This window comes from Bos grunniens, chromosome 5, assembly GCF_055505025.1.
Source record: "Bos grunniens cultivar Pamir isolate PY7600 chromosome 5, Bosgru_T2T1.0, whole genome shotgun sequence".
NCBI lineage: Eukaryota > Metazoa > Chordata > Mammalia > Artiodactyla > Bovidae > Bos > Bos grunniens.
The window spans coordinates 44,708,171-44,725,663 of record NC_141169.1 but is presented as its reverse complement, the minus strand read 5'-3'; the positions used below and the strand labels follow the sequence as shown (position 1 = coordinate 44,725,663).

Here is a 17,493-nt window from a genome sequence, read left to right as displayed (position 1 = left end):
TTTTTTTAAAAAAAATCTGTTCTGGTGGATTTACATGGGAGGATGGATAGAGGGTTAGGTCAGTTGAATTGCTCAGTACATTAAAGGGAGTGATAAAGTGCTCAGGTCCACGTTAGAGCCCCTGTTCCACACTGATTGTAGATATGTATGACTCTGGCAAGTTGGTTCTTTAAAATTCTGTAAACTTGTTTTTTGTAATGCAGGAGATCTGAGTTCTATCCCTGGGTTGGGAAGATACTCTGGAGAACGGAATGGCAACCCACTCTTGCCTGGGAAATGCCATGGATAGAGGAGCCTGGTGGGCCACAGCCCATGGGGTCACAGAGTTGGACACGACTGAGTGACTAACACACAAGTTTGTCACGAGGACTAAACAAAACTGTGCATACGTGCTCAGTTGCTTCGGTCCTGTCCAACTCTTTGTGACCCTATGGACTGTAGCCCGCCGTACTCCTCTGTCCATGGGATTCTCCAAGCAGGAATGCTGGAGTGGGTTGCCATGCCCTCCTCCAGAGGATCTTCCTGACCCAGGGATCGAACCTCCATCTCCTGTGACTCTTGCATTGAAGGCGGATTCTTTACTGCTGAGCCACTGGGGAGGCCCAAATGAAACTGAATGTAACCTTTAAAAATAAAATAAATAGTATATCTTTGTGACTCTACTATTGTTTTCCCCTTCTTAATAGTTTTTCTCTGTAACCTGCCTCCTGTCAGTTTAAACCAGAAATGACAATATTTTGCTTGGTTTCATAACTCCCATTGCTTTGTAATAGCCATCTAGAGGTTTTTGCGGCTTTTGGCAACTTCTGCAGAGCTGTCACCTGTTACCTGTGTCAGCCAATTTTGAAAAAGGGGAAATAGCAGTACATGTGCCTTAGGTTTGCCATTTTGCTGTAAACCTTGTCTCTTTATATATATATTCTCTCTGTTCTCTTTTGGGTATCGGGTATTTTTTGTTCTTACCCCTTGTTTTGATGGGGAGTATCTTAGCTTCGTGATTAGGTGGGTTGTGAAGATCTTTTTTTGTACAGTTCTCCAGTGTATTCTTGCCACCTCTTTTTAATATCTTCTGCTTCTGTCAGGTCCGTACCATTTCTGTCCTTTATTGAGCCCATTTTTGCATGCTTTTGCCATGAAGTGATGGGACTGGATGCCATGATCTTAGTTTTCTGAATGTTGAGCTTTAAGCCAACTTTTTCACTCTCCTCTTTCACTTTTATCAAGAGGCTCTTCAGTTATTCTTCGCTTTCTGTCATAAGGGTGGTGTCATTTGCATATCTGAGGTTATTGATATTTCTCCCGGTAATCTTGATTCCAGTTTGTGCTTCTTCCAGCCCAGCATTTCTTGCGGATGTTGGCAATTTGATCTCTGCTACCTTTAATATGACCAAATACAAAGAAACTTTTCCATAAGGGATTATGGTGTCTTTTAGGGGAGGTAGATTATGACCAGAAAAAAACAACAGTTTTTTTGTTACTGTTAAATAGCATAAATTTAAATTCATGGTATTTAGTATAATTTATGTTCTAATAGCAGCCAGGAAATAACAACCAATAAATTATTACTGGTGATTAATGAAACATCCCTCAGCACATAGGCAAAACTGATTTTTACACTACTTGGGAGTTATGGACACTATGAAAAATTTTTACTTTTCTTGATGATTTTTTCTACACTGGTAAGTCCAGGGTATTTATCATAAAACAAAACTTTATATTAAAGAGTATTAAAAGTTGAGTTTTAAAATTGCTTGCCTTGGATTTAGTATTTTTTTGGTATTTTAAATCCAAGAATTAATACCATGTGGTGTGCAGTTAACTTTATTTTGACTGTTTGAAGGGCAAGCTGTTTCAATGACATCACTCAGCTAGGAATCAAAAGATCGGTTCCTTGAATAACTTAACTCTCAGGGTCACAACAGCTTCTGTCTTACAACATAGCTCTAACTATCATAAGCCCTAAAATTCTGTGGCCTTTTTTTTTCTTTCACAAATCTCTTTCAAAATTCAGGTTTTTTTCTGCTGAGTTTTTAATATGGTAAGTGTAGGTTAGATGTCAGTGTACGTTTCTAAACGCTTGATTCTTTTTTCCAGATTTTAGTCCGAAAAGACTATCACTTTTTAAAGATTGCTCTTTTGTTTAGATTGCTCTTTTATTCATTAAAACATAGTTCTGGCTCTATATGGTAGCAGGTTTCTGGGATGGAAAAAAAAAATTTAGACCCCCATTTTCTTAATCCCCACAAACCTTATATTACATTTATTTTGACATATAATAAAATTAACAGATTTGAGCTTAACATTCTAAACAATGGAAAAAACATTACTGAACTACAAAATGGCCAGGCAGAGAAATCTGGCAGAGGGAAAAGATTGTTTTATGTACTGAAAAATTAGCCTGTGGCAATCAGGCACTGACTGGCTCTGCACTGTTGCAACAGAGAGTTAGGTGGTTGTATCATACAAATATTTTGCTGAGTTATTTGATAAGATAGGAATATTTAAGGCCTTTTGATGATAATTTAAAAATTTGGTCTTTAAAATAACCCTTAAGAGGAGGAGGGACTCCCTTGATTATAGGACCCCAAGGAAAAATCTGCTGGCAAGAAAGCTGTTGGGAATACAGCAAGGGTGGTCTCAGGCAAGTTGGGATAATTTCTGTTTACCATGGTGGTACCTACTACTTTGCATATAGCTATTTTCCAGTGTCATTACTTCTCCTTGACTGTGTTCCTTAGAAGTAAATCTAAAATAGATTAGACATTTCTCATATTTGAAATTAGGGGAATTATCCAAAATTTATAAAACTAAGATTTTCAAGACCTCACAGGATAAATCCATTGGTTGAAAATGTACATTACTTTTGTATTTCTTTGGAGAGATTAAAAACAGTCTTTTTTTCCCCTGTGAGTTTGGGGCAGATAAGAATGGATTGTTTCAGTCAGAATTTTTGGTGGCAGTAAAAACCAATTAAAGCATATTGTGAATTTTAAAAGAATATTGGATAGAGCTCAGTGGCTCATCAAATTGTTTTGAGAGTTAGAGAACCAGATTCAGGACTAAGCAGCCAGAAACAATGCCCGAAATCACATTGCACAACGATTCCCATGAGGGTGCCTGTACCATCTAGAGACAGACTGACAGACGCCGCAGCCTGCCCCAGTGACACTGCCAGCGCTGGTTGACTCCAAGTGCTGCTACCTCTGCCCTAGACTTGACCTTCCTGTAGTTGCTCCACCATTAGTATCAGAGAGAGTTCCTTCTGGTCTCTTCTCCTGCTCGTTAGATGCCCATTTCTACTCTGGGCTGGGCTTTTTGTGTTCGGCAGAGCCTGTGTCCTGGCTATACAGGACACGTGGAAATGTGTCTCACCTTTTGAAATCATAAAATGGTGTGAGGTTCTTAAATTTAAGATGTGGGAAACTTTGACTTTCTAAAACCATAAGGTGGGGAAGTTCCCAAACTTAATAAGGGAATTCAGATGCTAGGCAGACAAAAAGAGTGAAAAGCGTTGACTGTAGCTAGTGTTTTACATGTAATGTATGCTGAGCTCTCACTGTGTGCTAGGTACCATGCAAATTTGTCTTATAAGCATTATCACATTATTACAACATTAGAAATGAAGTGATAAGGGGAGACAGTAAGTAACCGGGTTAAGATCACACAGTTAGTCATTGTAGAGCTGGGACATGAACTCAAAGTTGATTCCAAAGCCTGTGCTCATAACTGCTGTACTAAACTAACTTTTTTTTTTTTAATATTTATTTGGCTGCACCGTGTCTTAGTTCCATCATGAGAACTCAGCTGTGACATGTGGGATCTAGTTCCCTGCTGCTGCTAAGTCACTTCAGTCATGTCTGACTCTGTGCGACCCCATAGACGGCAGCCCACCAGGCTCCCCCGTCCCTGGGATTCTCCAGTCAAGAACACTGGAGTGGGTTGCCATTTCCTTCTCCAATGCATGAAAGTGAAAAGTGAAAGTCAAGTCGCTCAGTCATGTCCGACTCTTCGTGACCCCATGGACTACAGCCTACCAGGCTCCTCCGTCCATGGGATTTTCTGGGCAAGAGTACTGGAGTGGGGTGCCATTGCCTTCCCTGACCAGGGATCAAACCTGAGCCCCCTGCATTGATTGGAAGCATGGAGTCTTAGTCACTGGACCACCAGGGAGGTCCTTAAATTAACTCTTTTTAATAACCCTTCTCCCAACATATTTCACTCAAACTCCCATAAATAAATCTGTTAGAGTAACTCTACTAAGTTTATTAAAGTAGTTTGTATTATATGTCTGTGTATTTAGGCATTTTAAAGGAATGAAAATTTATAGCTTTAATTTTATCTATTTTCAACTAATTGAATGATTTTTTTTCCATTTTTCACTTTGTGGCTATTTTTCTTATTTGCCAGGCTACAATCTGATAAAATGTTTTCTTTCTGAGTATTGGTGCTTGCCCAGTAATTGAGTGTAAGAGCTGTTAGCAAGAAGGAGAGGGGACATAGCATGGCCAAGATGGAGGAGGGAGGAAATAGCACCTCTCCCCGCCTCATACTCTCATGGTTACCCTGATGTCACCCAAGCTAGAGTATTTCTTCATGAACCGAAACCTCTTGTTAATTATTCCTTTAGTATGAGTCTGTCTGTTCTACAGACTTTTCTATGCTACTAAAACAGCACTTTATAATAATGTTATTTTGTTCACTTGTACCTTTGGGACTAAATGGGAGGCTGTAATTTTTGTGAAATTGAGTAGACCAAGTTTCCTTTCACACACACAGTCTTGTAGAAGTCTAAATGTGAGTTGGTACTAGAGAAATACTTAATGTAAGGTAAATGTCCATGAAATTAAAAGTGACTTTTGTTCTCTTTAAGTATTATATTTTTAATATTGAATATAATATGCCTTTGTCCTTATCCTAATCTAATCTTTCCTAGAATATAAATCTAAATTTGAGAACTCATTTCTCTATGATTTTTTTTTTTTTTGGTTCAGTGCAGGCTGTATACAATGGGTTTTTGTCTAAATGCAGTTGATGTTGTATATATAGTCTGCTGTTCCACTCCTTTACTTTGAGATTTACTCCTCTTGTCATGAACAGGTTTAGTGGACCAGCAATCCTCAAATGGGCAGTAGTCCTTTTATGAAACTACCAAGTTGAAAACAGGATGTTGGCATATATACTCTTTCTTATCTTTATAAACATTAGCTAACGGTTCATTTAATTAGCCATCTAAGTAAAAAATGTCATACTGGGCCAGAGCAGTGATCCATCTGGCAAACTGTCCTAAAGAACTGTACCAAGGAATCAGGTTACTTACTGGAATTCTGTCATCCCTAAAGGATACATAGGCCATTTCTGACTTCCCTTAACTTGTGTTCTGTGTTCAGAATACATGCATTCATTTAAACTCTTAAACATCCTGATCTGTTCTGATTATATACATATATATAGTATGTGTGTATTAAGCTAAAGCACCTATTTTAGATTTGTTGGAATTGGTAATTCTAGGGTAAAATACTGTTTATAATATGAACTTCACATCTTTCCTTGCTTATTTGCTGCTTCATTTTCTTCACCTATAAAATATAAAATTATTTCACAGGTTTCTCCCCCCACCCCCCTTCTCAAAATCCGTTCTGTTATTTCTAATATGGCCAATTTATGAGGCTTGTCTTTCTCACCCTCCTCCTTACCATTTTTTCCCCCTCTACATACCATTTAAATACAGAATTTTTAGGAAATTCTTTATGTATCAATATAGTGAAGAAGTACAAAGTTATAGAGGGTCACTGAATTCCTTTGAATTATCAGATGGCTGTAAGTGAAAGTTTTCTGGATTTTAGGAGAAACAATATTTCATAGCTGTAGTTCAGAGAAAACAGGTATAGCTTATTTGAGTCCCCTGGGTTATGGATTTACTGAAGGTTCTATCGTGAAACATGAATTCTGCTTTTCATTTTGTTGAAAACTGATTGAAGGCATTGGTTGTTCTTTCTTTCATTTTCCTTTGTGAAGTGCCCACCATGAGAAATTAATTAAGAGTTTGATTGTGGGGAAAATTTGTGTCTATTATGTTTGTTGAAAATATTTAGAGTCTACCAGAACTACTAAAGAATGGAAATAGTAGTCCTCCTAGCAGATAAAGAAGGAATTTCGGAAAAAAGTATAACTCTTCTTCTTCAATAGAAGGTTGACTTCTATTTTTGAATTACTGATTATCCCCTAGAAAATACAAGGGCCAAAGTGAGCTTTATAAAAATTGTTTCCATTTTTTAGGAAGTTAATGCAGTTGGGTAACAGTTTGTGGGACACATGTGTATTACAGCATCTTCAAGAAGAGACTATCAAGTACTCTTGGTATTCAGAAAACTCAACCCCCTGGAATAAAGCCAAAGTAAATCTGCCTTCATACCAAACTATTCTCCATAGTGAGTATTTTTTTGTGTTACATTAAAAACTCATGAAAAACAGTAAAGCCACAGGCTCTGTGATACTTAGATTTGTATATATCTCTTCATTATATAGAATGTTGAAGACATAGAAGAAAACTAACTCAGGAGATACTTACCTTAATATTCTACATAGACTCATATGTTAAGATGTCTTTTTTATTTTTTTAACTAAGAAATATATTTTATTATCATGGCCTGAATGTGAGTAGCATGTTTGTATATAAAACAAGAGTTTTAATGGAATTCCTTGGCGGTCCAGTGGTTAAGACTTTGCCTTCCAATTTAGGGGGTGTGGGTTCGCTCCCACATGCCTCTGGGCTAAAAAACCAAAACATAAAACAGGAGCAATATTGTAACAACTTCAAGAAAGACTTTTAAAAAGTTCTTAAAAGTAACAATTATTTGTATTGTGTACCAGAGGAAGGAAGGGAAGGAGAGAGAGAAACACTAACTATAGGGAGAGGAGGTGTGTATGACAAAGCTTCAAGAAGCAATACATACTCTGTATGCGATGCACTTCCATTTTGTTAAAATGCAAAACAAAACAGCAAACCCTGTAGGTGAAAGTTGTGTTATTTAAAATTAGTGCCCTGGAAGAGCGTGTCCTCCTCTTCCCTTCTTCCTTCTTAACCATTAGTGCAATGATTTGAGATTGTGAGGGAGGTTTCTTTTTTTAAGTGTTAATTTATGCTGAAAATTCCCAGGACACAATCAAGTATTTAGAAGACACAATCAAGGTATTAGGGCTTTGGGAATTTTAAATCATGAATCTGTTGAGTCTCTGTTCTATGTAAAGCAGTAAGCTTATTTAAATGGCGTGTTTTTTAGTCAATGGGGTTAATTTGTTCCAAGGAATCTTCATGTTCTCCAAATAACTGAGGACATTTCCTGGGTAATGTGTCTTGATAGTTAACTAATCACCTTGATTTTTATTTTATAACAGGTACGATGCTTTCATTGTTTGATAGGCAGTGTGTGCATCTAGTAACAGATGTACAATTTAGAAAAAAGTATAATGACATGTTAAAAATTAGATTCTATTGAGTATAAAGAACTGAAGTCTTGAAAAAAGTTACCCTCCAGTTAAAAATAAAATTGCTTCTGGGTAAATAGCAACAACAATAAAAAGAACTGAAGTCAGTAAGTGTTATAGTGTCAGGAAGGTGTTCCACATGAGAGAATTTTCCAGAAAAGGAAAATTAGGAATCATAACTAACAATCTTGTTGTAAATTTTAAGAAGTTAATGAAAAGCTTTTAATGTATGTATGTGTATGTATATATCTATATAACAAGAGAGAAAGAGACAAGGATTTCAAACATCCAGAAAAGTACAGAAGCTATTTTGATCAGTATCTGTGTAACCTACTCTGTTAAATCTTAAGATTTCCCCCCTGACTTCTCAGAGAATATGGAATAGCTATCAGATACTTGGGTGATTCAGGTTAATCATTATGAATGAATACTAATTAGTGAGCTGTGCTTTTACTCAGTTCTTTTAGAGATAAATGTAACATATTCTTCTGGTTCATCCCTAATGCTACATGTTTCTTATTAATGTATAATAGTGGACCTTCCTCTTTTGTCTTATTAAAAGCAAATTTGGAAGAATAGATTTCTCAAATGAGCAGCCTGGAGTTACATGTTACTCCTATGGGGCAAATGTGGTATTTGTGACTAATCATTTTATTCTAGTTTAGTGCAGATTATAACAGTGAAAAAGGGAGACTGAGATTTTGCATTCTGAAGCTGTTTCTTTCTGGTTTGGACAAGTTATTTAACCACTCTGTTTTGTTAATCCCTTTCCTATAGGGAAGTTCTGAGAATTAAGCAAGCTAATATAAATATCTGGCACACAGAAGTTGCTCAGTAAAGGTTCCTTTAATATCACTAGCCTTTTTTTAAGTGGTTGAAGTCTGATTTCCAATGAGTGGGGGCACTGCTACACAACAGTATTGAAGAGTTCTCTTCACCTCCCTCCCCAAACAAAGCAGATTTTAACATTAGATTCATTATCCAACTCTTAGAACCCCAAATGATTGTTTTCATTATACTTTCGGTTTACTTTTGTATATGAGGTCTGATAGGCACATAACAAATGCTTTGTGAGCCTTAAACTAAGTGAAAATAGATTGTTCAGATGAAAGGTATGTGGATAAGTCAGTTTTGGGGCAATTCTGGAGAACTCTTGCCAGAACTGGTGTCTTTTGTTTTGGTCTTCAGAGACTGTTAAATATGATCATTGAGTCATACTTGTTTTCTCTGTCCCCTGGCTATCTCTCTTAGGACCCTGAAGCTTGCCAGCCACACACAGGATGTTTAAAAGGCAGAGTAGGCCTTAGCCCACGGGGAGTTTGTTTATTTTTAAAAAATTATTCAGTTCAAACATCCCTACCATGTCATAGCTAGTCTAGTCATGTTGGAGTTATTGAGTTCCTTTGATTCTTTCTGGTGATCATGGTGCCTAAAGGTAACAGATAAATTTGAAAGAGTCAAAGTTTTCTTGAGTTTACTTGGAATTTTATAATGTATTCTCCAACAAATCCCTACAGGAGCGGGAGGAAAGGGAATGCCATTTATTTTGCTAGCTGCTTTTTAATGGGACTCATATACTGCAAATCTTTCACCACTTCTTTCTAGGGTTATGATACAGATGATTTAAAAACAAAATCAAACCTGAAAAAAAAAAAGCCACCCACATTATGGTACTGTATTTCATTAATTCTTTGAAGTTGTTAACATAAGAATCTTTTAAAAGGGACAGTATAGCTTCATAGATGTTTAAAGAAAAGAAAGAAGAAGTGAAGTTGCTCAGTCGTGTCCGACTCTTTGCAACCCCATGGACTGTAGCCTACCAGGCTCCTCTGTCCATGGAATTTTCCAGGCAAGAGTACTGGAGTGGGTTGCCTTTCCTTCTTCAGGGGATCTTCCTGACCCAGGGATTGAACCCAGGTCTCCCGTGTTGCAGGCAGACGTTTTACCATCTGAGCCACCAGGGAAGCCCATAGATGTTTAGACACAAAGATACGAAAATGGACTACATTTGTGTTTCAATGATTGTTCTTGTTCAGTTGCTCAGTCGTGTCCGGCTCTTTGCAACCCCATGGACTGCAGCATGCCAGGCTTCCTTGTCCTTTACTGTCTCCTGAAGTTTGCTCAAATTCATGTCAATTGAGTCGGTGATGCTATCTGCCCATCTAATCTCTGCCACCCTCTTCTCCTTTGGCCTTCAGTCTTTCCCAGCATCAGGGCCTTTTCCAGTGAGTCAGCTCTTTGCATCAGGTGGCCAGAGTTTTGGAGCTTTAGCATCAGTCCTTGCAGTGAATATTCAGGGTTGATTGCCTTTAGGATTGACTATGTTAATTTCCTTGCTGTCCAAGGGACTCTCAAGAGTCTTCTCCAGCACCACAATTCAAAAGCATTAATTCTTTGTCGCTCAACCTTCTTTATGGTCAGACTCTTACATCTGTACATGACTATTGGAAAAACCATAGCTTTGACTATATGGACCTTTGTCGGCAGGGTGACGGCTTTGCTTTTTAATACACTGTCTAGGTTTGTCATAGCTTTCCTTCCAAGAAGCAAGCATCTTTCAGTTTCTTAGCTGGAGTCACTGTCTGCAGTGGTTTTGGAGCCCAAGAAGATAAGATCTGTCACTGCTTCACTGCCATGAAGTGATGGGACCAGATGCCATGATCTTAGTTTTTTGAATGTTGAGTTTTAAGTCAGCTTTTTCATTGATTCAGTGATTATCATCTTCAAAATTTATGACTGATTTATTCTTACATATTCTCTACCACATAATGAAATCCAAGGCAGATATTTCGGGTTTGCCTAGGGTACCAGGTGGAGAAGGAAATGGCAACCCACTCCAGTATTCTTGCCTGGAGAATCCCGTGGACAGAGGAGTCTGGTGGGCTGCTGTCCATGGGGTCGCATAGAGTTGGACACGACTGAAGCGACTTGGTAGCAGCAGCAGGGTACCAGGGTATATCTCTTTAATGAGATGACTTAAAAACCAAGTCTTAAGGGAAGTAAAGGAGTTAATTAGTACAACGCCTGAGCACTGAAGTGAGAATGTGCTTGATGAGTGTAAGAATAAAGAAGCCAGTGTAGCTAGAATGGAGTGAACAAGAGGGAGAGTAGTAGGAGGTGAGGTTAGGAAGATAGGGAAGGGAAGTATCAGATCATAGTCCTTATGGTCTTTGTAAGGATTTTTGCTTTTAGATTGGTGTGAAGTGAGTGAAAGTTACTCAGTTGTGTCTGACTCTTTGCGACCCCATAGCCCACCAGGCTCCTCTGTCCATGGAATTCTCCAGGCAAGAATACTGGAGTGGGTTGCCATTCCCTTCTCCAGGGGATCTTCCCGACCCAGGGATCGAAGCCAGGTCTCTTGCATTGCAGGCAGATTCTTTACCATCTGAACCACCAGGGAAGCTTCTTAGACTGGTGAGATGGACTCAATTAGAGGATTTGAGCAGAAGACTGACGTGATCTGATTTTCTTTTGAAAAGAACTAATCTGACTATCTTGTTTAGGTGAGCAAGAGAAGCAGCTAGGAGAACAGATGGAGAACTATTAATGCAGATGAGAACTAAGGTGGCTTGGACCATTGTAAGAGTGGAGGTGGTGGAAGTGGTAATATTATGGATATTTTTTGAAATTGAAACTCCCAGGATAAATATTAGGTTTATTTTTTCATTAATGATTGTAAAATGGGTATTTTATAATTCTGCCATTCTTTCTACATTCATTATTTGGAATCCTATAAAAGATTGCTTTCACTTATTGATGATCTGGTTACTCTGGGGTACCTTTCATGTAAGAACAGCAGGATAAATACTTGATTCTTTTCCATTATTAGTTTTCAGGATAATTACTTCTTGCTCTAGTAACTGTGAAAGATGATGATGGAGTTTTTAAAATACATTTACTGTTTCAGTTGTAGTCATTATAATTTGGATGTTCAAAATGTCATTATCATTTGATGTTCATTTGACTTTAAAACATGTCTTCAGAGTAAAAACTGTGAGATATATTCTAAGAAGAATAACTTCCATCCCTGTCTTCTACACCTGCTTTCTCTTTCTCTATAGATAACCATTTAAAAAGGATTTTGGTTTATCCTTCCACTGCTTTTTGAAAGGAAGAAAAGCAATTTTATAGTAATATTTGTATTTCCCCTCAGTTTTTTACTGAAAGAGCATCATTGTGTGGAATACTAATTCAGCTACAGGATGGGAAGTAGTGGATATTACTGGGTTCCTTGAAGGTTTTTCTTGAGATCAGTCAGGTTTTCACTCCCTATAAAAGATTTTTCTTATATTCCTAGCTGTCTCCACAACAGAGAACATGCGTATTAAGTCGCTTCAGTGGTGTCTGACACTTTGCGACCCCATGGAATATAATATAGCCCACCAGGCTCCTCCATCCATGGGCTTCTCCAGGCAAGAATACTGGGGTTGCCATTTCCTTTTCCAGTGGACCTTCCAGATCCAGGGATCAAAGCCGCATCTCTTAAATCTCCTGCATTGGCAGGCATGTTCTTTACCACCAGTGCTACTGGGGAAGTCCCACAACAGAGAGCATACATGTTTAAAAAGAAAAAGGCCCTCATCCACGCCATTTGGCAACATTTAGGAAAGTCACACATCCAGCAATTCTCTTCTAGGAGTCTTACCCAGAGGTTGCAGTAATAAAATCACAAAATATATGGCTTTATTCTGTTCCTTGAAGCTTGGGGTCCATGTCTTGATTGTCTTTTAGTTATGGACTTTGTTTGTTGGAGAAAAGAAACAATACTAAAGATGTATTCAGTAGTCAGCACTAACATTAATGGTGTATGTGTGGAAGAAATGATGTTTTGAAACGTTGCTGCTTTGACATACTGTCAGGTTAAATATTTCATCAATTAACATTAAATAATTCATAGTTTTATTTATTCTTTCAGTGACTGTTTACTGAGCACTTAGGGCATGGCAGTCATTGTCTTAGATGCTCGAGAGATAGCAGTAAATAAGAGAAGAAAAATCTGCTCTGGAGCTTAGGTTTCTGTAGATGTGAGGGGGAAATAGACAAGCTTAATAAATAAGCAATTATTATATTATTTTCAAACATTCAATTTTAGGAATTCCCTGGCTATCCAGTGGTTAGGATTCGGCACTTTCACTGCCATGGGCCTAAGTTCCATACCTGGTCAGGAAACTAAGATCCCTTAAGCTGCAAGACAAGGCCAAAAAAAAAAAAAGGCCCAAAAGCCAAATGTGCAACTTCAGGATTCCTTTTCCACCTCTTCCTTTTCTCGTTTTCCTGTCGAAAGTGGCATCCTTAGGAATTGCACGATTGATGGGTGAAAGGGATTGAGGACTGAAGACATTGTTGATTTTTATACTCAGTATAAAAACAGTTAAACAGTATTAACTGTTTAATTCTGGGGCCCTCCCACCTCATCCTCAACCCTGTTAATTTTTTTTAGAAGCTTGGTTAAGAACTCTTGACAGTTCCCTGTAGTCACTAATATTTAGATAATTGTCCTTAAAAATTTTATATTTTTGTTATAATATGTTCTTAATTACTACATCTTTATTTCAGAAATGACCTTTAAGAAGTAGATGCCCAGATGCAAAAGTGATGAAACAGTCAATTTGTCATAAAGATGCAGCTGTGGCTTTTCAACCAGATTAGTAAGTGTATAAATTTAAAATTCTTTTTTAGCTTTATATGTACTTTGTCTACTTTGAAAAACATTTAACAAAAAATGTAGTTGACTTAAAAAAAACGTGTCAACTTGTATTTTTGTTTTTCTTTTGGATTGCAGTACAAATTCTAGCATATAGCTCTAGAAAATGTATGTCTTAGCTGTACCTTTTTAAAGAGCTATATAAAGGTAATATAAAATTTTAGTTTTGAGGAAATATAAGAAAAAGAGTAACTGTAATACTGCTGTCCACATACAGCCACTCTTAGAATTTTTAGATATTTGTTTCCCTGATCTTTGTTCTGCACGTTAAAAAAAAAAAAACAACTTATGACCGTAGTGTTGTAAAGAATATGCTTTTTGTATATATTTTAAAATTAAATTTGTTAAGATGTTTCTTCCTGGGAATAAAAATACCCTTCAGTACAGAGTTTCTTACTGGAGTGATGAAAATGTTCTAGAATTAGGTGGTGATGATAGTTGCATAACTTTGTGATTACAGTAAAAACTTGTGACTGTTACATATTAAAGAGATATATTTTATGACATGTATATTATAGCTAAAAAAAAGTACACTTCAGAATATCAAATCTCGGCAAGAGTAAAATCCGATTAAATACTGATGTCTTAGAATATGAGACCATGCCATTCATTATTATGTACGTTATTATATACTTAGCAAAAATGATTTGTCAGTAGAATCATAAGTATTTTTATAATACAATAATCAATTTTATAATAAATGTTCTAATGAAGATAGTGAATGCTTTTATTATTTGAGACTTAATGTCTCTTAAGCTTTTTAATACCAGATGTTGTAATAATACAAATGTACTATGCCAGCATTTTGTAACTTCATTTTCAGAAGACTTTCTGGTTGAAACTAACATTTCAACTTTTCTCCCTGACATTTTTTTAGGGACAAAATTGTATCTGTTTTTCTCAGAAGAGAATTCCACAAGGTAAGACATTGTTAATAAAATAATAAAATAAATGTAGGCTTAATTGCTCTGGATTTTTTTTTTATCCTTTCCCCATACTTATTTCATGTCTTTTCTTAATTATTACAAGATTCTCACAGATTTATTAGCTATTCCTTTACTACCTCAGAATTTGTTAGCAGGACACAGGTCATCTTATTTAAAGTTAGGATTAAAAGGATCTGATTAAAATAGTCACCTTGAAATTCAAATACTGCTTTTCATAGTCAGGGCTCATTCGTAGCATCTTTAGGAGTAGGTTTGACCATTTTGAGGAAAAAATTCTTTTTTCCATTGAGGCCCACTTACCTTTTACCTCAGTGGATAGTGCTATTTAATGACTTCACTATAAAGTGGGTTCATAGGAACTCTCTTAGGGGTTGTAAGTTAAAGGAGATTGTTTGGCTAAGCTTCTATCTATGGAAAATGTATAACTCCTTTATTTAAAAAGTGGAATGCTTCCTACCAGGTAAGTAGTAAAAGATTGAACAACATCTAGTATTTAAAAAAAAAAATCCTGAATGATCACCTTTACAATGGAGTTTAAACCTTCATTGATGTACATTATTATTCTCTTTAGATTTATAAAGGATGACATGTTCAAGTGAATAGATAGTAAAATTTCATTATCAGTGTGCTTACCCTCTACCAGATAACTTAAAATCAATTGCTTGGCAGCATTAAGAACTTATTTGGTTAAGTTTTCTCAGAAACTTTTGGCATAGGTAGTAGTGATCACTACAGATTAATTCAATCTGTCAGATCAAATAACTTTCTCATTTTTTCTCCTTTTTCAGTATCCTCTGTCCTGAGGGGGACATGCACACTTAACACACATCTTTTCTACCTATTTTGTATCTGCCACAGATTTAGTTAATCAAGTCAGTTTTTATCCTGATAACTGAAAATAAAGGGGACCCATCAGCTGATAAGGAGGAAGGGAGAGCGAATTACCAAGCTTTCATTTCCAAGTTTCTTGTGAAACTCTTTTCCCCTATTTTTTCTTCTACTTATCGGGGGTTAAAGGAGGGGATCTTTGAACCTTTGAATAGCACTGTCTGATCTTCCAGGGCATTATTGAAAGGCAGTACTTCAGGAGAGATCCAGATCCTTCTTTTCCTGGACCACAATGCTTAAAAGTTAAAACGGAAATTTCAAAAAATTTAATCTTAGTGAACTGATCTGTTACATCTTTGACCCTGTTCTTTTGGCAAATAAAACTTAAATGTCAGACATCAATAAAAAGTATGATACGTTGATGATGCATATCTTGTCTGTATATATGTTGTCTGTGCCCATAGGATTCACCTATATGTATTGAGTAGATCTATATTTTTGTACACATCCAGATGTTTTCATAATTTTTTTAGAGTAAAAATAATCTTAAAAGGATTATTCACATTTATGTAGTATCACTCTGCTACACAGTTAAAGGTATTAAAAGGACATGACAAGTTAAATTATTGCTAACCCTACATTTAAAAATGATAAATTTTATGTTATGTATATTTTGTCAGAATTTTAAAATTTGGGGCAACTTTTGTTTATTGTGAAAGAGGATGGCTTTGTCTGAAGTAGCAGTTTGTTGTTGTGGCCTCTGTCAAGAGGCCCTCTTCTGCCACTACTCTTCTAGGTCCTGGTCATGACACTTCCCTTTAGACTGAATTAACAGCTCTAGCCTCCAATGTTGCTAAGCCTGCGGAATTCCCCTTAACCCTGCCATAGTCTGTAACACAGGTTTAACTTCTGCTCTCCACTGAAGACAGAGGAGGAAAGGCAGAGGATTTCATGTTGACTAGTCTAGAATTGTACATCAAAACATATGTTCCTGCTTGAGACACAACATAATTTAGGTGCATACAGAATTTAAAATGCTCAAAAATTTGCACCTTTTTTATACTAGCTATTGTACCTTATTTTGGAGTGCCATTTAAAAAGAAAAGTGTCAAGCTGAGAGTTGAAGAAAAAGTAATCCTTACAAAATATTACTATACTGAAATGGGAACATGTCCTGAAGTGTCAGGGTGATAAAAAGGACCCACAGACAACCATGGATTTAAATAAAGTGGTAATAATTCAGTAGTGATCACCAATGGGATGAATGATCGATGAATGATGAGAGAGAGGCCACGTATCTAAGCAGTCACATGATTATCTTACTCAGTACTAAGTACTAGTTTTTAACCTCATGATTAGGAATAATGAGTTAGCGATATTCCTCAGTTAGTGTCATATCCATTTATCATTGGTTAATTAAAGGATTGTTCTTCCATTTTCTAACTAGTCCCTATATAAGTGACCTTTAAATGTATTTGTTGTGTATCCTTTTGTTTTTATCTTATTAAAGGTTTTATTATTTTATATGCTTATATTTTAGTTATACATTAGGTATTAATCTAATTCTTATAGTCCCCTCCACCTTCCTCTCTTATATTTTTTCTAAGATCTGGCTGAGTGGTCATCTAATTTGTTTTGTCCAGCTGGTACATTGTATTCCAGGTTGTCTGTTAAAATGAAGCTATTAGATGTAAAATTTCTTGAACGTATAAGGCATATAAAATGAGCATTTAAGTTTCATTTAAGTAAAGATCAATTTATGCTTATTTCTTTATATTAGAATTGAAGTTAAGAATTAGAACAGAAGTTATGATCCTGTGGAAGATTATAGGAAATATAAACATCTATTTAGAAGAGTGTCTATCTAGGAGTCTGTTAGAATTTTCAAAGAAAAGAATTGTAGGGCCTAAGAGAAACATACTTTTTTTTTTTTTTCTAGAAACAGTATGTTAAAATGCTTAGGTCTCAATATTAGCTGGCAAAAGCCCAATAGTTGAAAGATAATACCAGTAATATTAGAGAATCTGTTCATTATTTATTGCTTGTTAATTAATTTCTGCATTAAATTATATATGAGCATTCATCTTCTTTTTTCTGTTACTTCATTGAAGCAGAATCATGTTCTTTGAATCCCCATCACTGAATCTTAACACAGAATAAGAACAGTACAAATGCAAGATTCTAAATTTGAGATGCAGAGAGACATTTTCATCTGTGGTAAGCACAGTGTCAGCAGAAGTAACTTCTCTTGGATCCCCTAACTAAATACTGTAAGTGGAGACTTAGGAATCTCCCAGTTTGTGGTGATGATATTCCTTGTAGTCTTGAAGAGGGGAGAGGGAGAAACTCCTAGGAGAGGATAAGATGGACCCGGACATTAAGGAGGATAATGACAGCACTGATCATATCAGAGAGGGGCTTCTATCAGATGGAAAAAGATAATGAGCTATTTGGGAGCAGTGTTCTTTTGGTGGGAGGAGGATCTTAGGGGACAGGAGGAAATGTGGAATTGATTCAGCAGTAGAATGG

At 36.5% G+C, this 17,493-nt stretch overlaps 1 protein-coding gene across 3 annotated transcripts in view; it reads left to right on the top strand.

The window, feature by feature from the left end:
- The window catches only part of FRS2 (fibroblast growth factor receptor substrate 2), a 109,799-nt gene that overhangs the window by 41,245 nt on the left and 51,061 nt on the right, over nt 1–17,493 (top strand). For 2 of the 3 annotated variants that reach the window (XM_086400018.1, XM_086400020.1), the window contains exons 2-3: nt 13,042–13,133; nt 14,067–14,109. The gene's annotated coding sequence lies outside the window, so the exon portion shown is untranslated. Of the gene's footprint in view, nt 1–6,276; nt 6,429–13,041; nt 13,134–14,066; nt 14,110–17,493 lie in introns of all 3 variants that reach the window. The other variant, XM_086400019.1, reaches the window with a different exon arrangement.